Source organism: Amia ocellicauda, chromosome 9, assembly GCF_036373705.1.
Source record: "Amia ocellicauda isolate fAmiCal2 chromosome 9, fAmiCal2.hap1, whole genome shotgun sequence".
NCBI classification, from domain to species: Eukaryota; Metazoa; Chordata; class Actinopteri; order Amiiformes; family Amiidae; genus Amia; species Amia ocellicauda.
This window is the reverse complement of record NC_089858.1, coordinates 12,617,164-12,639,335: the sequence shown is the minus strand read 5'-3', so window position 1 is coordinate 12,639,335 and position 22,172 is coordinate 12,617,164. Positions and strand designations below refer to the sequence as shown.

The 22,172-nt window shown below is 43.3% G+C and overlaps 2 long non-coding RNA genes across 3 annotated transcripts in view; one reads left to right on the top strand and one right to left on the bottom strand.

Moving 5' to 3' along the window:
* Positions 1-22,172, bottom strand: part of LOC136758633 (uncharacterized) — a 50,451-nt gene that overhangs the window by 5,378 nt on the left and 22,901 nt on the right. Inside the window, exon 3 of one of the 2 annotated variants that reach the window (XR_010819980.1) lies at positions 19,838-20,110. The exons of the other annotated variant lie outside the window; for it this stretch is intronic. This is a non-coding gene — a long non-coding RNA (uncharacterized LOC136758633). Of the gene's footprint in view, positions 1-19,837; positions 20,111-22,172 lie in introns of those variants that run through there. 2 annotated transcript variants of the gene reach the window in all.
* LOC136758632 (uncharacterized) lies at positions 1,540-6,209 on the top strand. The gene is made up of 3 exons (XR_010819978.1): positions 1,540-2,047; positions 2,974-3,090; positions 3,715-6,209. It is a non-coding gene; the product is annotated as an uncharacterized LOC136758632 (long non-coding RNA).

Below are 22,172 nucleotides of genomic sequence, written 5' to 3'. Positions count from 1 at the left end.
CCACGCGATCACAATGGGAAACTGCAAACCAACACACCAGTCCAAAGGTACACATAGTCATCCCCCCTGGTGCCCCATACAATGCACAACCTATACCGACTTTAATAAATAAATAAATAAATAAATATGGGAAAAGGAAAACTGTTAATCTTCCAAAGAAACCTTTTAAATGCCCTTGGGGGCCCTGAAACCCAGCATCCTGAAGGATTTATGTGACACTTCACAGCCTCTGTGCGTTGTTTTCTTATTAGGGAACACAACACGCGTGTCAACTAAGCGTCAGGGACAACGCTTTACGAATACAGAAAAAAAAAAAAAAAATGCTTTGTAGAGATTGCGTATTTGGGGGCCCTAATGGGATGGGGTTCCTCAAAATACCCCCATCTTTAAACACTCACCCAAATGTTGACCGCACATGTTGACCCCCTGCTTTTGCCTAATTCTAACCCTGTCGAAAAATGTTTCTTATTTTTTGTTTGTTTGTGTTTCAGGTTGTGGTTCCGGTTGTCGGTTTTTGTTAACGAAGGAAATGGCTGCCGTCTAATCTTCAGGATGGATTTACTTTCAGGCACGGGCCAATCTGTACTAATCTGATTTTCTGCACCAGTCAGGACGTAGAGGGAGCCCGGTGCGGGTCGGGTGGCACAACAAAGCAGTGTTGCCAGGGAAAGCAGGTGGCTTTAGGCCGCAGCCTCATGACAACTAGAATTACTCACAAAAAAAAAGCTGCTCATCAACCACAAACACCAAGTAACCACAGCTCCCATTATCAATCGGTTTCACCAGCGCTGACAACCAGCTGCTGGGGGGGCACTCACACTACCTTCATTCATCCTAGGCAGATACAGCAGATATGACTTTAATTGCGTCAGATTTTATTTGTGTGTGTTTGCCCCAGTGTAATACATTAAGGCAGTGCTTTACTCTAACATCACTACTACTACGACCACTAATACTTCTGCTACTGCTGCAACTACTACAGATATGAGTATTGTTAGTTTAAATCAGAGCTGGGGGGCAGATTCCAATCTTCAAGGGCAGAGGGGGTTTCAGGTTTTCATTTCACGTTAGGTCTTAATTACATCATTGATTGGAGTCGTTATTCAGATGAGGAATCATATTGCCTGGTGACTCCTGGTCGGACTGAATCAGCTGCTAATTGAAAAGTTGCCTTTCAATTCTGCAGGGACCCCCCACAGCCCTGGAGGACTGGAACTGCCCAGCCCTGCTCTAAACAAACAGGCTCGTGGGTCGTTTACTGAGCTCCTGCCGTGCCTCTGCCTCAGCCATTTGTGTCCTGGGTGTCCCAACACATGGACACTGCCCGCCCCCCACCCCTCCAGCTGTGCCGCAGGGAATGACTCGGAAAACAAAAAGCACCCACCCCCCAGCAGACTTCCACAGAGCTCTGACCTCACTACAGTGGGTGGGGGGAGGCTGTGTGAGAACCTGACAAGCCGACCAACTGGTTTAGTCACCTGAAAGGGGAGAGGGAGAGAGCTTCTCACACAAACACACACACACACACACTCTCACACACACTCTGAATCTCTCAGTCGTACATTATTATTACTCTTAAACCAGAGTTTCACTTCCATGAGTTTTTTTTTTGTTTTCAAGCTTCACGAAGGCTGATGGTTGTTGAATCCCTGTGTTGTCTTTCAGATGTGCAGCTCGGCTCATGTCAGACCGACAGAGACCTGTACACACAGACGGGGGAGTGGAGGGGGGTTCCAGATCACGTGACCTTTGCTTGGCAGGAGATGCTCTTTGCTCCTCTGGTTTGCTGTGGGCTGGGGAGCCAAGAAGCTTGCTTTTAAGTTAGAGGGAGGGTGGAGTCTCACCCGATTTGCATTCTCTGGGAACATTGTTTAGAGCCCCTGATAAGACTGCTTGAGATAGTGTCACGCCCTACTGGGTGACTAGGGGCAACACGCTGCACAACCACGCCACCTCTTTTGTTAATGAGGAGAGGACCTCGTTCACCCACTCTAACTCTCTCCCTGGGCAGGCTTGACAGGACCCCAGAACACCACCACACAAAAAGGTAAGTTTCCAGCAACAATCACAATTTATTATTTACATGGCTAGGACAGGGCATGAAGACTGTACCATAGCGGTGAACACAGTACGTAAGGAAATGGAAAACTAATTATATAAAACCTAATCTAAAATTGTCTTTAATATAACAGGGCGATAAAACTAATACAAACCCTAAATACAGATAAATAAGTGTAATATAATAATTCATCAATTAAGTGGTAAATTGCCAGTCATGCCCCGCCCGTGACAATAGCAGAACACGAGCAAACTGGTGAGAACTGAGAGACACTGTGGGGCAAGAGAGGCTTTCGCAACTGCAGCCCCCAGTGGAAGCACCATATACCAGTCCAAGCATTTGTATTGAACTAATGTAAACTGGTGTAAATAAATAAACACATACATACATACTTACTTACATACATAAAATGCATAGGATATGGTTGGAAAAACAACCCAGGAGAACTGAGTGCACTCCCATGAAAAGGGTTCATAAGGAACCCTAAGGAATCATGACGTTCCTTAGTGCGTTTCTCAAAGCAGTTTTCACACATAACAGCCACATCTGCTCTATCATTTTAGAGGGAAAGATCCACACTGAGCAATGTATTTTGTCCTCCACTATTAGCACTTACACACAAATACATAAATATATATGTATGTATATAAAAGCACCTGACAACAAATTAAAAGTATGTTAAAAGACTGAAAAATGAAAAAAACAGGCACCTACTCCCAAAGAGACAAGGAAAGAATAAATAAAAAACAAACAAAAAATACAAAACAAGTTCTCAATTCTCAAAACAAGTGTATTGCCAAGTTCTCTTGGACTGGCAAATTATTTAATTTTTATTATCCACCAATCTGTCAATCTCTGTTTGTGTGTTTTTCTCCCTACCATGTAGAGAATTTTTTTCATTGTTATTTTCCCAGGATTCATTCTTGAGTGTTGGCCGCTCTTCTGGAGTCCTGGAAGCTGTCAGAGAAGGAGGCACTGCAGGTGTTCAAGGAATTGGAGGGCGAAGCCAGCGCGAATGTTCAACACTTTTTGTAAGCAAAAAGTAGATTTTTTGTTATTTTTTAATGTTCTACTGTATTTTATTTATGTTTGCTCTGAACCAAATATAGCAGACTATTTCTGGCCTGCAGGTTTATCTACATCTTCCCCTCAGCTGTCTCAGAACAGGGATGTCTAATCTATAGACTGTATTTCTCTCTTTCTTCCACTCTCTCTCTCTTTGTCTGTCTTGTCCAGAAAGCCTAGATTCCACACTGTTAGAGCCCACATATACAGTAAACCACCTCTCTCCGCAGTCTGTGCACAAACTGTGGGAAAAAGGAGACACCTGGCCATCCCAAAAAACAACAACCATACAAACAAATAAATAAAACCCCACCACACACACACTGAATTTAATCAATGCTTATGAATGGATAAAAAGACAAGTTGAAAGAATGTCACCATTTAAAACAGCCAAGTAAGTACTATTCAACCAACAACTCAACTACCCGACTTGAGGAAAGAGGAAATTTAGAGAAAATCCATGGGGATGGAATTAAACCCATGAGTGTGGGTTCCAGTAACCCAATCCAGTTTACTGCTAGCCCAAAGCTCTCGTTATTTTCAATTAACCTTTTCAATTTTTTTGTGTAATTCTGTTTCTTATTTTTTAGTGGAGATGCGTTTCATCTCTCTCGTGGCCTGTACCTGTCCACTTCACATCAAGAGCACTTGAAACAAACCGCCAACTGCACAGGAAAAGGGGTGGGGGATGCAGTGGAACGAAGGCAACGTCCCCCTGCTGAGTGCACAAGAGTGTCGGGTGAAAATGTCATGCACTGAAGTAAATATGTCAGTAAATAAATAAATACATTTAAAAAAGTTTATAAAACGTCAGCTATCCTGCCCTCTCAGGAATAGACCAAAGAAAAAAATAATTAAAAAAATAGAACACTTAACAGCTCGGATGTTAATTAAACCCTTTAATTGAGGTTTTACTACAGTGGATTTGTCGACCACGGTTTTGTCCTAAGCAGTATCACTTTTAATTACTGTAATGTGGGATCTGAAGGAGGTCACAATCTCACAACCAGAGTATGAGTCACCATGCAGTTCGCTAATTATTACATAATAATCAGTACGGAGTGTGTGGCGGCTCCACGGTCATGCAGGTGCGGTGCGGTGCATTTCCATTAGGGCCAAATGGCGCAAGGAGGTGTGGTTTTCTGTGGGGTCCTGTTTCATCCCTCACACTGAGGCCCAGCCGTTGGTCCTGGGGGGGTGCTGCAGCAGGCTCTGAGTGATTAGTGAGATCTGCTCCTCCAAATTAGATTGATACTGCAGTTATGGCAAAGAAAATAAATAAATAACTGTACTGCAAAGTCAGGCAATTTGCTTTTGGATTGTGCCATACACTTCTGTGACTGTGCAGAACTGTAACAGAAGGCTTAGAATATAAAATCCACCCGTCCTTTCAACAATAAATGGGCTGCCCAAACAATTGCTACAGATATGGTTACATTTCCAAAAATAAATGGCATATGAAAACTCACACAACACAACCACACTCACACCCAACTATGTACACAGTGGATGCAGATCCTGATCGCACTATGTACAGATTGTGGGGATAAACTGCCCATCTTGAAAAGTGACTCTGCGGGGGGCAGTCTGCTCCCAGACCCTGACCCAGGGAGGAGAGGAAGCACGTCCCTCTGCATAGAAACATTAACACACTCCTACTACTGTACAGCAGCACAGACTGGCTCACCGTACGGGCAGAAAGCAATGGAAAACTACTGAGGGACACTCTGAAGGCAGGGAATCGGGTCGAACACAGGTTGATGCATCCATTGTCCAAAGACTTTGACAACTGTACACCACCCCGGATAAGGCTGTCTAGCAATATATAAAGAAAGAGTAAATAAATAAATTATAATGACAATGGTAGTTTGACATTTTGGATTGACTTTACTGCTGTATACTGCTTCAGGGTGGATACCCTGTCCAGTATGGGCCACTGTGCTTCTCTAACCCTGAATGTCGATAAAGTGGAGCCCCAGACACAGAAAAACATGGGCCGCAGAGTCCCCTCATACAACGACATGAGCAGCAGTGTCCCCTCATACAAGGACAAGGGCATTTAAAAAAAAAAAAAGATTGTGGAATCTCCCTCCATTCCCCTTTTAAAAGGAGACACAGACTGCCCCTTTTATGAAGACAAACAAGAGCAACAAACAAACAAAATCAAAACCTCTGCTGACAAGAATACAAAACAGAAGGAATCAATCTGTCAGCACTTTTAAACTTAAACCCAATTCACACTGAAACAACTGCCGGCAGTTTGCCGGCATTTTGTTCCCTGCAAGGTCTGTGTGAATGGGTTATTGCCGACAATTTTCTGGCAAGGGCCATATTCTAATTCCCAGGAATTTGCCAGCGAAGGGTCTGAGTGAATGGAGCAGGAAAATGATTGCCGGCACATTCAGCGTCAAGTCCTTTTGTGTCGAGTGCGTCAGCTAACTGCCGTATAACCAATCAGAATAGGGGTGCATTTTTGTAACCACAAACCAGCAAGATTAAGCCACCTTAGACCAAGAACTTGTGACTGTAACAAGAAACAGACGGGGTTGTTAGAAATGGCGGAGGTTGAAAATAATATAATCACAGCAATTCTGAGTGTTACTGATGAACCAACAGGTTGGCGTATGTAATGCTAACTATTGTCACACAATATATACCAATAAGTCATACAAAATATATTATCTCTATACAGGCAAAAGTTTTTACACCCTCACACTGGGAAATCGGTTCGGTTTGTTTGCTTTGAAACAATGTATCAGTCAGCGTTGCTGTTCACACTTGCTTGTGTAAACGCGCTAAGTTCGTAAATCAGGTTCGTTTTCGTGATTCAGATCATATTGCAATAATCAAGTGAGCTCGGTTCCTTTTGTATTAATAAAACACCGGATATTTACATTTTACATGAATAGTGCATATAATAAATGGCAGCATAATGCGTACAATAACAACTACATATGACTACATTGTGTACTGTACATTTCCTATACACGTGTAAATTTGAATTTGTAAATTGCATTATGCTTTGAACTGTACTGTAGTTTTGCACTTTGTATTGTTCTTATTTGTAAGTCTGTAAGTTCTGCCAATAAATAAATAATAATAATAATGACAGTAATAAAGTTACTACATGCAGTAGTCTAACACATTTGACTACTTCTGATACAACCAAATAATACATGGGTGCGTTCACGTTGTGCAGAATGTATGCAGATCTGACCAGCAAAGCAATTCATTTTCACAATCTATGACAACAGTGTGAATAGTGACCGCATCCAAGCGTCTACTCAAACACACTGTATGCAGTTATACAGAAAACAACAATAGGCTGCTATACTTGTGACTATTATAATCAGCGTTGCGCTGCCAAATGGTCATTGTTTTGCCTATATACAAATATACAGTAACACAGTAGTGTGATGTCTCCTAAGTATCCATCTCACAGTATTTTACTGCTTCTGCCATATCTTTAAAGGGGATATGATCACACTTGTACAGACACGTCCAGAGTGCCGGACCGGGTCTGCTCTCCGGATCCACGGGCTTCTGTAGCGTCTCACCCCAGGGCCACAGCGCTCTTGCCGGCAGTCTCTGTTTTCTGTGTGAATGCATCCTTGCCTGCAATTTTCCGGCATTCAAACCCAGTGTGAATGAGGGCAACGGAAAAAAAGTAGGCAAACGTTACTGGCAATTTGCTGGCATTTCAGTGTGAATGAGCCTATACATACATACATACATACCACCAACACTTAATTTACTATCCGAGTATGTGGCACTAAAGGCACATCAGGCTCCAACACTGGGATACAGACACGTGTTTCTTTAATCATCGCTAAAGCGGCAGAGAGGAGAATGAAGACAAGCAGTCGATGAGGGAGAAGAGAGCTGGTATTAAATGCTTGTCTGTAAGGCAGGTCACTGTGATGAGGAAAAACAATCACCGAAAACACTCAAATAACTAAGAGTCAAGAGCATGAAATTAGCAACAGCTCACAGATAAATTGCTGCGGCTGATTTTCTTTCGGCTCCAGAAAATTGACATTTGCTGACCAGTCAGGCCTCTTTGCAAAAAACAATACAAGGTTCACAGAGACTTTATTGGTGTAGACTTAGAGTGCAGGGATTATTTTGTATTTTTTATGTATCCATCTATCTATCCATCTATGTATACACTCACCTAAAGGATTATTAGGAACACCATACTAATACTGTGTTTGACCCGCTTTCGCCTTCAGAACTGCCTTAATTGATTCAACAAGGTGCTGAAAGCATTCTTTAGAAATGTTGGCCCATATTGATAGGATAGCATCTTGCAGTTGATGGAGATTTGTGGGATGCACATCCAGGGCACGAAGCTCCCGTTCCACCACATCCCAAAGATGCTCTATTGGGTTGAGATCTGGTGACTGTGGGGGCCAGTTTAGTACAGTGAACTCATTGTCATGTTCAAGAAACCAATTTGAAATGATTCGACCTTTGTGACATGGTGCATTATCCTGCTGGAAGTAGCCATCAGAGGATGGGTACATGGTGGTCATAAAGGGATGGACATGGTCAGAAACAATGCTCAGGTAGGCCGTGGCATTTAAACGATGCCCAATTGGCACTAAGGGGCCTAAAGTGTGCCAAGAAAACATCCCCCACACCATTACACCACCACCACCAGCCTGCACAGTGGTAACAAGGCATGATGGATCCATGTTCTCATTCTGTTTACGCCAAATTCTGACTCTACCATCTGAATGTCTCAACAGAAATCGAGACTCATCAGACCAGGCAACATTTTTCCAGTCTTCAACTGTCCAATTTTGGTGAGCTTGTGCAAATTGTAGCCTCTTTTTCCTATTTGTAGTGGAGATGAGTGGTACCCGGTGGGGTCTTCTGCTGTTGTAGCCCATCCGCCTCAAGGTTGTACGTGTTGTGGCTTCACAAATGCTTTGCTGCATTCCTCGGTTGTAACGAGTGGTTATTTCAGTCAAAGTTGCTCTTCTATCAACTTGAATCAGTCGGCCCATTCTCCTCTGACCTCTAGCATCAACAAGGCATTTTCGCCCACAGGACTGCCGCATACTGGATGTTTTTCCCTTTTCACACCATTCTTTGTAAACCCTAGAAATGGTTGTGTGTGAAAATCCCAGTAACTGAGCAGATTGTGAAATACTCAGACCGGCCCGTCTGGCACCAACAACCATGCCACGCTCAAAATTGCTTAAATCACCTTTCTTTCCCATTCAGACATTCAGTTCGGAGTTCAGGAGATTGTCTTGACCAGGACCACACCCCTAAATGCATTGAAGCAACTGCCATGTGATTGGTTGGTTAGATAATTGCATTAATGAGAAATTGAACAGGTGTTCCTAATAATCCTTTAGGTGAGTGTATATCTACCTATCTGCATATCAATTTATTTATTCTTATTCTAAAGAGATGCTAGTAGCCTCAAGCTTCTGTGAATGGGATGGGGGGAATCCAATTAAACAAAGTAATTAAATAAGCAAATAAATAAGTGAATAAATAAAAATATCTTACGGAGAAAAAAAAAAACTATAATGATGCGCTTTTAATTTTCTTTATTATACTCTTTAAAAAAAAGAAGAAAAAAGCTTGCTACGCTTTCAGATTATGTTCATAATTAAATCAACTGTACATTTACAGAAACAACGCGTGATTTTCCCAGGACTGAAGAAGAATCCTGCCACAGGGAGAGAGGGACTGCGATAGATAAGGATATTTTTAAAGCTCCCCTTGCCTGCCTGCCTCCCTCCTTCCCTCCCTCCCTCCCTGTCCGTAACATGTTGCATAAAAAAACCTGCCTCCCAGGGTCTGTGTTCTCAGGCCGGAACTGCTCTGCCTACTCGATCAGCACGTGGCAGGGAGACGCACATGACCAGTACGCCATGAATGAGTAACACCAGGGGCATCTGGCATGCAGGGTTAGTCCTCAAGGTGCATCACAACAAACATACTCTTTGACCAGGAGGTGATTAAATTACGTCTCCTTAACAAGGCTCTTCAGAAACAACAGTGACAACAACAAGATGCGCAAGAACAAAGGACATCACACACACAAACACAAACTCAACACAACAGCAAAAGAGATTACATGTAAAATAGCAACATGTAAAATAGCATTCACCCTGTTCATTTCAGAAGATGTGAGCAAGTATGTTTCCCACAGCTGAATAGAGAGACTTTGTGCCATACTCCAGTGTCTTACATTGGTAGGTCACCTACCCCATTTTACGCCAGAACAGCAGTCTGAACCCCAACTCGAGCCAAAGTCAGAATTCCAAGCAACAAAGCTACACCCGATTCAGTTAACCTAGTAGAAACGCAGCCCCAACCTTAACGGAGGCCTAGGTTTACAGGGGTCTCGAGCCTGAACCAAAATGTAATTGTGGTTGTAATGTTATATCATTTGATCACTTAATTTCATTTTCAAGCACAATTTAGCTAAATTAATTTAAATAATACTGTGTAAACAACCTAAATGTATACATAGGATGCTGTCTACCTGCCTACATATCACTAATTCACATGTATAACTTTAACAAGCCCAACACCTACATAATATTCAGTATTTATTCTGAACTGGGATAGTGCATTGCAGTGCAGAAAGGAGAGACTTTTCACAATTGAAAACAAATTCAAACTTAACAAGATCAAACATTATCATTATCATTTCTAGTATTCCAGGGAAGTTCGGAGTCCCATCAGAATGACAACTCTGAGAATCGGCACAGGCTCAGGTTTCTCACTGCAAGCTAGTCTTGTTTTACAGTTTTATAAGGGGGGGCGTGAGTGTGCCACACACAAAAACGAAAAAGATCAGATGTGACTCAGGCCTGGATGGGTTGGGAAGCGCTGGATTAGGGTGCATTAAAAGGATAACTTGTAAATTACACATTTTCATAATTTTGTTCGAGAACTAATTTTATCAACCTTTCCTAAGCTTTGCAGGCCTGGTTTGCAATTCATAATTAATATTGGCTTCCATGAGGATTACCTTTCTCACACATCCCTCAGCCTGGTGGTGACAGTAAACGAGGCCGAGTTACAAGGAGGGCCCAGTTTAACCCATGTGAATAAGGGGTGTGTGGGTTCATCCCATAATTCAGGAGAATAAGGCCCCGCCGCTGACCTGGCCATGAGGCACAGAGCAAAGCCATCAGCACTGTGTGGGGCCTGACCCCTGCGCTGGCTCCCTCCCTCCCTCCCTCCCCCCAGTGGTATACTTCAGAATTCTGAAATGGTAGCTCAGGATTTAACTTGGATTATGGACAAGGCTGTCTTACAAGAAAATAAATACATACAGTACTGTGAAAAATCTACATCACGTCCACATTTGGTGTGACCACCCTTTGACTTCAAAACAGCATCAATTCTTCTAGGTACACTTGCGCAAAGTCAGGGATTTTGTAGGCATATAGTCAGGTGTATGATCATCAACACAATATGTAGGTTGAAACGCAATCATTAACTGAAACAGAAACAGTTATGCAGGAGGAATAAAACTGGATGAGGAACAGCCAAACTCAGCTAACAAGGTGACAGTTTACTGTCAAAAGTCATACACCATGGCAAGACTGAGCACAGCAACAAGACACAAGGTAGTTATACTGCATCAGCAAGGTCTCTCCCAGGCAAGAAATTCCAAGGCAGACAGGGGTTTCCAGATGTGCTGTCCAATCCCTTTTGAAGAAGCACAAAGAAACGGGCAACGTTGAGGACCGTAGACGCAGTGGTCGGCCAAGGAAACTTATTGTAGCAGATGAAAGACACATCATGCTTACTTCCCTTCTCAATCGTAAGATGTCCATCAGTGCCATCAGCTCAGAATTGGCAGAAAACAGTGGGGCCCTGGTACACCCATCTACTATCCGGAGAAGTCTGCACAGAAGTGGACTTCATGGAAGACTTGCGGCCAAAAAGCCATACCTCCGACGTGGCAACAAGGCCAAGCGACTCAACTATGCACGAAAACACAGGAACTGGGGTGCAAAAAAATGGCAGCAGGTGCTCTGGACTGACGAGTCAAAATTTGAAATATCTGGCTGTAGCAGAAGGCAGTTTGTTTGCCGAAGGGCTGGAGAGCTGTACATGAATGAGTGTCTGCAGGCAACAGTGAAGCATGGTGGAGGTTCCTTAAAAGTTTGGGCCTGGATTTCTGCAAATGGAGTTGGGGATTTGGTCAGAATGAATGGTCTCCTCAATGCTGAGAAGTACAGGCAGACACTTATCCATCATGCAATACCATCAGGAAGGCATCTGATTGGCCCCAGATTTATTCTGCAGCATGACAACGACCCCAAACACACAGCGACAGTCATTAAGAACTATCTTCAGTGTAAAGAAGAACAAGGAGTCCTGGAAGTGATGGTATGACCCCCGCAGAGCCCTGATCTCAACATCATCGAGTCTGTCTGGGATTACATGAAGAGAGAGAAGCAACTGAGGCTGCCTAAATGCACAGAAGAACTGTAGTTAGTTGTCTAAGATGTTTGGGCCAACCTACCTGCCGAGTTCCTTCAAAAAATGTGTGCAAGTGTACCTAGAATTGATGCTGTTTTGAAGGTAAAGGGTGGTCACACCAAATATGGATTTGATGTAGATTTTTCTTCTGTTCACTAACTTTGCATTTAGTTAATTGATAAATATAATCTATTAACATGTCTATTTTTGAAAGCATTCTAACTTTACAGCATTTTTTCACACCTGCCTGAAACTTTTGCACAGTACTATAAATATTAAGCTTCCCCACATGGGTTAGGTCAAAGCTGACAGACTCCCTGCAATGCTCACAGAGCTCACTCATGTGTGCCATGGGGTGATGTAATAATACCATTGGAACTGTTGATTTATTTAGTCACTCGTTCAGTCACTCATTCATTCATTCCATGGTTTCACACTTCCTTACCCTCCCATGCTTATATCACATTCTCGCATTTTGTTTGTCTTCCCAGAAGGAGAAGTATGTTTGTATATATTTATTGAATTATGTATGTATGTATGTATGTATGTATGTATGTATGTATGTATGTATGTATGAATGAATGAGTATGTATGTGTGTGCGTGTGTGCGTGTGTATGTATTTATTGTTATTGAGGAAATAATAGCATGACAATAAAGTGAGCCTGTGATTAGATCAGGGGTGTGAGGGAGAGATTTACATGCAGAGAGGACAGTAAACATATTTTATCACTTACTCAAGCAAACTGGCAATAAATCCAGGGTTTTACTGCAACGCCTCCAATCTACCCCCCGTAAACGGAATGAATAAGAGCTGTCCCTTCTTCAGGCAAAAATAACAAACAGAATAAACGACAAATTGCGTATTTTCCCCAGGAATTTTATTTTGACTGATTTATATTTATACATACATTTATGTTCTTATTAAAACACTTGACCCCAGGTGATGTGAACGTGGCACCTGCATAAAGGATTTATATCAAGCCTCCTTGTGATCTGATGCTAGTTAGTGGGTTAGTAGGTAGTTCCTTATAATACTGTAACATTATAATACACACAGCTGCAATAATATCTCCATCCAATTAGATAAAACAAGAATGTCTAAGGTTTCCATTGTCATAATTGTGGACCAGCTTCCTGACTGGCACTTCACAAATATATATTTATATCATTTGAAACAGAAAACAAAACAAACAAACAATAAATAAATAAATGCTTTCCGAAAAGATCACCAAAAGTACTAGTGCTTTAGATAAACTAATAAGCATATTCTAGGGTATAACATTGGAAAAGCAGGAGTGGAGTGAGTTGGTTAGGAGTAGTATAGCACAGTCAGGGGCAGGGAACGCACGTAAAAACTGAACTGCAAAACCAACTACACTGAAGCTGTCAACTCTCTGAAGCCAGTGTGGGTTGCTCCATCGGGGCTGAGACTCAGCACGCACAGAGACACACACACACGCACGCAGTCCCCCCCCCCCTCTCTCGCTCTCCTAACTGGGACACACACACACACACACATCCTCACTCAGCTCTGAGTCAGACAGTCTCCCTGAGTAAATGTCAACCTTATCTTAATGCTCCAAAAGCTTGAATTTTATTTCTAGACTCACTTTATTCCTTGCGCTGAAAAAGCAAGAATAAATTCACACTGCATCCAACGCAGAAGAAAGTTACTGTCCTTTCTGAATATTATTAGAAGTTAAAAAGAAAAAAAATATACATACATATATTAGTGTATACATATATATATATATACACATATATATATATATATACACACACACACACACCTTTATGTGCACTGTTGTGGCTGTTGTTTTATTTAAGTAAACTATGATGTGACTCCCCTAATTCATTTTTAAACAGCACTGCAAAGCAAGGTTGCCTTCCATTCCTGCAAGTTGCTCTTTCATAGTCAGTTTCCCTGGAAGTCTGGACACCTCATTCCCTATATTTTTGTTGATGTTGTTGTTGTTGTTACATGTAAGAAATGTGTTAATTTAATTAATAAAATATAAACAAACCCCCTGGCCCCGAGAAAAAAAAGGAAATCCAAACACCCAGGCCTCCACTAGTTTCAGTGAAGTTTGATGTTCCCAGTGTAACAGCGCTGGTTGCATAACAGATTATAACAGATCCTGCAGCTGATTGACCATTGCTAAAATTAGATTTTTACCTATCTTTGACTAAATTAATACATAAATAAATATGGTCCCGTTTTTTAGGCCGTAAAATCTGATTTCTGAAAGCCAAATTAAGAATTTATTACAGCTAAGTGGATATGCTTTAACTGTGCAGTTTGGGCTGGCATGAAAGTAAATCCCGAAAGGGTTCAAGTGTTATTTAAATTGCATTACATTTTTATTTATTTATTTATTTATTTATTGTTTTTTTTACACATTTTAGGAAAAGAAAGACCATAATCCACTGAAATTGTCATTTGTAAATATGGCATGTTGATAATCCACACAAATAAATAAACTACATAAAAAATGAAATAAAATAAAGTACACCTTTACTGTACTGAAAGTTTTCTTCTAAGTCAAAACCTTTAGAGCAACACTATCTGCTCTATGTCATCTCCTGCTTAACCCTCCAACTGATCAGTGCACTGAAAGCTCCCCCCCTACCCCCGTGCCTCTGCTGCATTAAACCACAAGAGCTTGTTAACTGCTTCCCCATTTCCTGCCAAGAAATGACTTCCAAGAAAAAATAATTAAAAACCAGAGAAAATATGGTCTGCCAAGCGCAGGTGAGCACAGGTGTCTTTAACTGACTTAACTGACAGCCGGAGCTGCCGGAGATGGGTGACTGGCTGGGGCTGGATGCCGTTACCGTACACACTATGGCCTGTGTGTTGATGGAGGGGGGAGGGATTAGGGTGGCGATCTATCCCAATCACCTGGATAGGAACAACAATGCCCTGAACTCTGTGGTGCTCCTAGTGAGTCATGCAACCAGGGAGGCTGCGATTTTGTGCACTAGAGTGGATCCCCATCTCTGCATCATCTCAAGTGGTGCGTGGAGAAGGAGAATGAGATGGAGGACAAGAGCAGGAGGAGAAGGAGGAGATGGAGAGGGAGAACAAGATGCAGGAGGAGGAGAGGGAGAAGAATGGGAGGGAGGTTGAGGAGAAGAATGAGGAGAAAAAAGATAAAGGAGGAAGAGGAGAAGGAGGTGGAGGAGCAAAGGAGAGGCAATAAAAGCATCAGTGTGCCCTATCACAACCAGTAAACCCTGCCATTAGACCTCTCCTCAGTTAAACAAGTGGGCTTTACAATTAGAAGCTGCAAATGTACAGTGGGGAGTCATAAAATGTAATAACAATGTAACGCATGATTCAAGCAAAAGGATCCAGAAGCATTTTTAGTTGGTAGCCTGATTAAAGTGTAGCTTGACTGTGTGTTTTGCTGCAGTACTGGCCTCAGCAGGGAGACACCTACATGTGCCCATCACCAGTGCCCCGTCCCTGGTCGCCCCTGGACTGCCGCAGTGAACTGAGGCGAGGGCCAACAGAGCACCAAAGTGTGACAAGATAACAAGACTGTAAAGGAAATACAGACTTGGCTCAGTTCAGGAGTTCAGACAACTGCATTACACATATGTAATAAAAGGTTTATAGAGTTTATTTTAGCCTAGACCTGCTTACAGAGAGAACGATGACCTGACCGTGAGGACAAGGCCATCGAAGCCCCTCCCCCACTAGATGGAATGAGTCAAGTAGTTGCCAGGGCATGTGGGGTGGAGGAGGAGGCAAAGTGATGAATGCTGGGAAAGTGCGCTTACGCTTGGGAAGGTGGAAGTCAGGCACGAGACCAAGGTTGTCTTTCTCCCGAACTTCGGTTTAAAACAACATTAAGTAGAGGCAACCAGCAGTTAAGCAAGACAATGTTTATATCTTTTTAAACATATTTTTTAGATTGGTTAAGTACGCACTAAGTGTATCAGAGACCTCTTAATTAAATAACCTGTTTAAGGATAAATAAAATACTTCCATCAAAGAGCACTTCAGATGCCTTCAAATGAAAGAACATTACTTAAAAATAAATAATTATATAATAAATAAAATATTTGGGGACACACTAGAGATGTTAGTGTTTAAAAACTAAACACAAGTGCATGAAAACAAAAACTGCACCTCACAGCCACAGGTCTTGCATACAAACTAGGGGCTGCCTATTGAAGGCCCCGATTCCCCTTAGCTTCGCTCAGGCTTTTAAATCGACAGCGTTGGTGTGAGGTGTGTGGGCTGTGGGGTTTGCGGTGTGGAGTGTGGGTTGTGGGGTGCTCACCCAGCTGGTGGCAACATGGAAGGAGATAATGACATATTCACAGCAACACTGCACACAGCCCATGCCACTTAACTAACTGCTAAGAAAATACAAAGCTGCAGTCTTGAATTCATACAGCCGGGTGCAAAAGAGAGAGTGAGAGAGGGTGAGAGAGAGGGAGAGGGCAACGGGACAAGAGAGAGGGGGAGGGCAAGAGAGGGCGAGAGGCAGAGGATATAAAGGCCAGGTCTGAGTGCCACTGAACTGCTTTGTATGCTCCTAGTGCTGATCCCTAGGGGGTGTCCCTGGCCCAGGCAGCAGGCAGCCAGCTTTGCGTATTCCCCAGCACCTTGTGAATGCATTTAATCGATAGTTAAAAAGAGTCGTAAATCAACCACTGGAGGCACTAAAGCTGAGCCACCTTGTAAAGCCATGCTGAAAGAGAAATGAATGCCCGACACTCTGAGTGTGAGTGCGTGTGTGTGTGTGTGTGGCCAAGTGAGTGGGCGTGTGAGTGTGTGTGTGTCCAAGTGAGTGAGTGCGTGTTAATGTGTGTGTGTGTGGCCGAGTGAGTGCGTGTTAATGTGTGTGTGTGTGGCTGAGTGAGTGCGTGTTAATGTGTGTGTGTGGCTGAGTGAGTGTGCGTGTGTTCGTGTTAGTAAGTTTTTGTAAGTGTGGGAATGAGTGTGTGCGTGTGTCACTCTGTGTCAGTGTGTGAGTAACAGAGTGTGTGTGCGCATATGACTGTGAGTGCCAGTATTAGTGTGTGTGTGTGTGTGTCTGTGTGAGCATTCCTCATGCCTGCCAAACCTGTGTCCCTCCCCCTCTCTCGGATGTCCTTTCGCACAGTCTACAGAGGGTCATCCGTCCACGCTGGGTGCAGTCCCCAGGGTGGCAGCAGGACTGAGTGTGGGCTGGGCTCAACAGGCAAACAGGACAGGCACCATAGCACAGCCTTTTACCCGTATGTCCGTGCTGCAACACTCCCAGGGAACCAACCACACATCTCTGTATTCAGAGTCATATTATAGTGAAGTGGATCAAGTTATTTTATAGCTGCAGAACACACTGTCATGTACAGGTACGGTACTTTTAAATGAGTGGGCAAAGTGCTCCAGCCTGGGATTATACACACAGCTTTTGTGAGCAGGTGAAGAAAGAAAACTAAACACACTCGTCCAGGGTGGTGAAAAACCCCCTTAAGAAACTGAAAAACCACCCTCAGAGAGATCAAAGATGCATCAAAGGCAGGCATAGTGTACAGCACAGCGTCTCCAAACCATTTTTCACAACAAAGGCAGAGACATAGAAGAAGAAAGAGGGCAGAAAAAGGGGGGGCGGGGACAAACGGCAGAAAGTGCTTAACTTTTACAACCCCCTCCCTACCATGCCTCAAATGCCTCAACAGGTAAAAGCTCAATCTTGAAGGAAGCTTACCTGAGGAGACCTGGAGAGGCACTGGCCATAAAGAGAGAGAGAGATCATAATGGTATGTGTAGTGCTGCTGGCCCCTCAGTATCCTCCCCCTTGGGTGAAATAACTCGGAACCCACCTACACTTGTGAAACACATGGAGGGGAAATGTAACGGACTGATTTCACAGATAAACAGGGCTGGACTGCTATTACTAATAGGAATCCTATTAGTAGTACTGTATTACTGAATTCTGTTCTTATTACAGTTCATGTCACTGTAACTACTATGTCCCTAAACAGAAGTAGGACATTTTAGAGCCCTTGAATGCAACTCACTGTGGATAAAGGTGTCATCACATTAATTAAATAATAATAACAATAATGATGCAGTACAGGCACAACACACATAGCCTTAGTTTCCACCATGCAGACGACAACTACAAAAGAAAATGAACCCCCGAAAACATTCAATCAGCACTTTAAACATCTTACTGCAGAGGAATGAGGCAAGGGCAGTGTAGTATTGCGCAGTGCCCCACCTCATACTGGCACCTATGCCAACAGCATTGCTGCAGCTTCCAGGGCCTCTGTAGTCCTCACAGCTGATCTTGTTTATGATCTACTTAATATCCCCCAGTCCCATCCCACCCCACCCCTCCACAGCACCACCACAGCCCCCTGACACTACCACATCACCCCCCCACAATACCACCACAGCCCCCTGACACTACCACATCACCCCCCCACACCACCACCACAGCCCCGCCCCCCCACCACAGCCCCCTGACCCTGAGTAGGGCAGCAGTGCTTTAGGCACATGCCAATGTGGCTCCACTGGATAGACTAAAGTGGGGATGTCCGGCCTCCCTCTGCAGGCATCACGAGGCATCACATGATCAGGGGGATTACACGGGCCATTTCAAGAGAGAGAGAGAACTTGCCCGTCACATGGAGCAAGCAACAGGAGAGAGGGGTCAGAGGTTAATCATTGACTGCCTGAGGTCCACGTAACGGTTATTATTTTTAATGCTGTTTTTTGTCTCTCTTTCTCTCCATCTTTGACAATCGTACTGCTCACAAAATTATTGATGACTTTTTTCTCCAGGGTAGCGTGCGTTGGTCTCCCCCTGAAGCGTGACTGCCACGCCACTTAAAACCAAGGCCAGATAATAGAAACTATACATTCATTTATACACAGACAGTATGTAGCTATAGTGAGCATACTCTTTAGCAGTTAAACTTACTGTGTACTGAATTTTAGTTCATTTTCAGAAGTCCTTAGCCATGTATGTATAAATACACTCACCTAAAGGATTATTAGGAACACCTGTTCAATTTCTCATTAATGCAATTATCTAACCAACCAATCACATGGCAGTTGCTTCAATGCATTTAGGGGTGTGATCCTGGTCAAGACAATCTCCTGAACTCCAAACTGAATGTCTGAATGGGAAAGAAAGGTGATTTAAGCAATTTTGAGCGTGGCATGGTTGTTGGTGCCAGACGGGCCGGTCTGAGTATTTCACAATCTGCTCAGTTACTGGGATTTTCACGCACAACCATTTCTAGGGTTTACAAAGAATGGTGTGAAAAGGGAAAAACATCCAGTATGTGGCAGTCCTGTGGGCGAAAATGCCTTGTTGATGCTAGAGGTCAGAGGAGAATGGGCTGACTGATTCAAGCTGATAGAAGAGCAACTTTGACTGAAATAACCACTCGTTACAACCGAGGTATGCAGCAAAGCATTTGTGAAGCCACAACACGTACAACCTTGAGGCAGATGGGCTACAACAGCAGAAGACCCCACCGGGTACCACTCATCTCCACTACAAATAGGAAAAAGAGGCAACAATTTGCACAAGCTCACCAAAATTGGACAGTTGAAGACTGGAAAAATGTTGCCTGGTCTGATGAGTCTCGATTTCTTTTGAGACATTCAGATGGTAGAGTCAGAATTTGGCGTAAACAGAATGAGAACATGGATCCATCATGCCTTGTTACCACTGTGCAGGCTGGTGGTGGTGGTGTAATGGTGTGGGGGATGTTTTCTTGGCACACTTTAGGCCCCTTAGTGCCAATTGGGCATCGTTTAAATGCCACGGTCTACTTGAGCATTGTTTCTGACCATGTCCATCCCTTTATGACCACCATGTACCCATCCTCTGATGGCTACTTCCAGCAGGATAATGCACCATGTCACAAAGGTCGAATCATTTCAAATTGGTTTCTTGAACATGACAATGAGTTCACTGTACTAAACTGGCCCCCACAGTCACCAGATCTCAACCCAATAGAGCATCTTTGGGATGTGGTGGAACGAGAGCTTCGTGCCCTGTATGTGCATCCCACAAATCTCCATCAACTGCAAGATGCTATCCTATCAATATGGGCCAACATTTCTAAAGAATGCTTTCAGCACCTTGTTGAATCAATGCCACGTAGAATTAAGGCAGTTCTGAACGCGAAAGGGGGTCAAACACAGTATTAGTATGGTGTTCCTAATAATCCTTTAGGTGAGTGTATGTATTTATTCATGTCAATACAAACAAATAGAGACACTGTGCATCTTTTCACCAGAATCACAGCAGGGTCTGACCAAACAATGGTCATATCAGATAACAACATTGGAAACAAACCAGACCTAAAAAAAAAAAAAAAAAAAAGACTAAATAAATGCCAGTAAAGGTGATTTATTACACCTGCATGTGTCTTAACAGGGTGCTTGAGCCCTCGCAGACTGGATGGACCAGCGCCACGCCCAAGATCCGAACACTGGGACTATGCCAGGGGCTCAGACCCCGTGTGGGCCGCCCCCCATGACTTCACCTTCCCTGTCCATGCAAAGAAACAAGAGTGTTAAAGATTTGACCTTAACCCCAACACTAGGGGCTGCAAATAGGCCCTGGCTGACATTGATGTTAACTGTAGGTGCTGGGACCCATCAAACTTTTGCTGCTTTGACAAGCTGCTGAGGACATGGCTTCGCTTGGGAGAAAAAATAAATAGGAAAAAAACAGCTTTATAAGGAACAAAGATACAGGGCAAAATTAACAGAAAGTCTGTAGGTTTTCTTCATGCTTGGAGCCGTGTACAAATCGGCCTCTGGATTTGGAAACGGCAACGACGCTTGTGCCAATGTGTTTTAAAACCTTCAGTGGTCCAGGAGAAACTTAAACCCATCTTAAAATGTACTAATGACAACTGTCAATTCCGTATTGATTACTGTATAAATATAGACTTTAAACTTTTCAGTGGTTGGATGTATGGTGTGAATGATATTGAAATCATTAAACTTTCTTGAAACTTCTTCTTTTTTGTAGAATTGATCGATTTCACTTCCAGGAATTTTTACACCCAGAGCGGGTCTCAGAATTCACTAAGAATAAAAAAAAATATATACAAAAAACTAAAACAACCAAACAGAAGTAACCCAGTAAAGTGAGCACAGGTGGCAGCTGAACAGACTGACTGCGATTCAGACTGAGTTCGTGACAGGCAGGCAGGGAGAAAGCGAGACCTGCGTTGCCTTTTCATAGCAAGGGGAAGACAGAGGGGGGAGAGGCAGGGAGGGAGCGCGAGTGGCAGGGAGCGCAGACACAGGGCCTGTCCGTACACATCCCGACTGCTGACTGCGCTGTACACCTGGAGACGTTGCCCTTTTAAAGATCTCTTTGGAACTTTTGTCTGCTCTGTGAGAGGGGCGGACCCACAATTCAGTCACGTAGCAACATGACTCTGTGAGCAATCCCTCCCATCAGGGCAGCAGGCAGAGAGAGAGAGAGAGAGCCAGGGGGTTTGGTGCTGCAGTGACTGTTTTATGAACTCTTATTTTTCTCTTTCTTTCTTTCTCTTTCTCTTTCTTTTTCTTTTTCTCCTTGAATCAGGTGGTGATTCAGCTGCTAGCAATCCAGTTCCTTTTGATACAGGTAAAGCACGTAGTTTCCTCATGTTAACACAAACACACACATCAACATGTAACCACATACACATAGAAGACTGCTAAAAATCTACAAAACAGCTCAGTCTCACTCAACAACCAAGTAGTTTTGAACGTACCCAAGAGTAGCTGAAGACAATTGTGTTTTGTTGTTGTTTTGTATGAGTTCACTAACACACCACAACAGCAGTACACAACCAGTGGCACCCTGAAGAACAGGATGTCATAATAATAATAATAATAATAATTATAAATCTTTATTTTTCTTCACATCATTACTGTCCTATGTTATACTCCTATATGACATAGCATTATAATATATGCGTTATACTTTCTGAAAAGGAAAAAACACACATTACATATGTCCACATCCCATTTCCAAAGACCCCCTTTACACCCAGCGCAGCACAGCACTGCCACAATCGGAGCAGCAGTCCCCGGTGTGCATCGCTCTGCCGACAGAGGAAGTGGGGAAGGTGCAGCTCAAGTTCTCGGCAACAGGAGAATATATATATATTTGTTTTTTACCAGCAGCCTCTGTCAGCACCTTTTTCAGTGACAGCAGAGGAAGAGACTCACTGAGAAAATGCTGCACAGAATAAAATAGATAAATACAGAAATAAACACACATATAAAAGACAAATGATGGGCCAATCAGGAGCTGATCAGAATTCAAATAAATAATTCCACATCCCAGGTCCAATCCCACACTTGGAAGGCCAATTCTGTGTTTTCCCACAGGGGTCTTGATAAATCCCAGTGCAGCCCACTCTGCCTCGAAGCCCTAGCTTGCCTGGCAGAGGCTCAGGCAGCGGGTTAGATGCAGACCAGGCCACACTGCTGTCATATTGGCTGGCCTGATATGCTGATCCACAGGCAGGGGAAGAATGGAGATTTATTCATCTGACCAAATGCCAGACCAGGGCTGCAGCTGACTTCTGGAGGGTGTTCTCTGG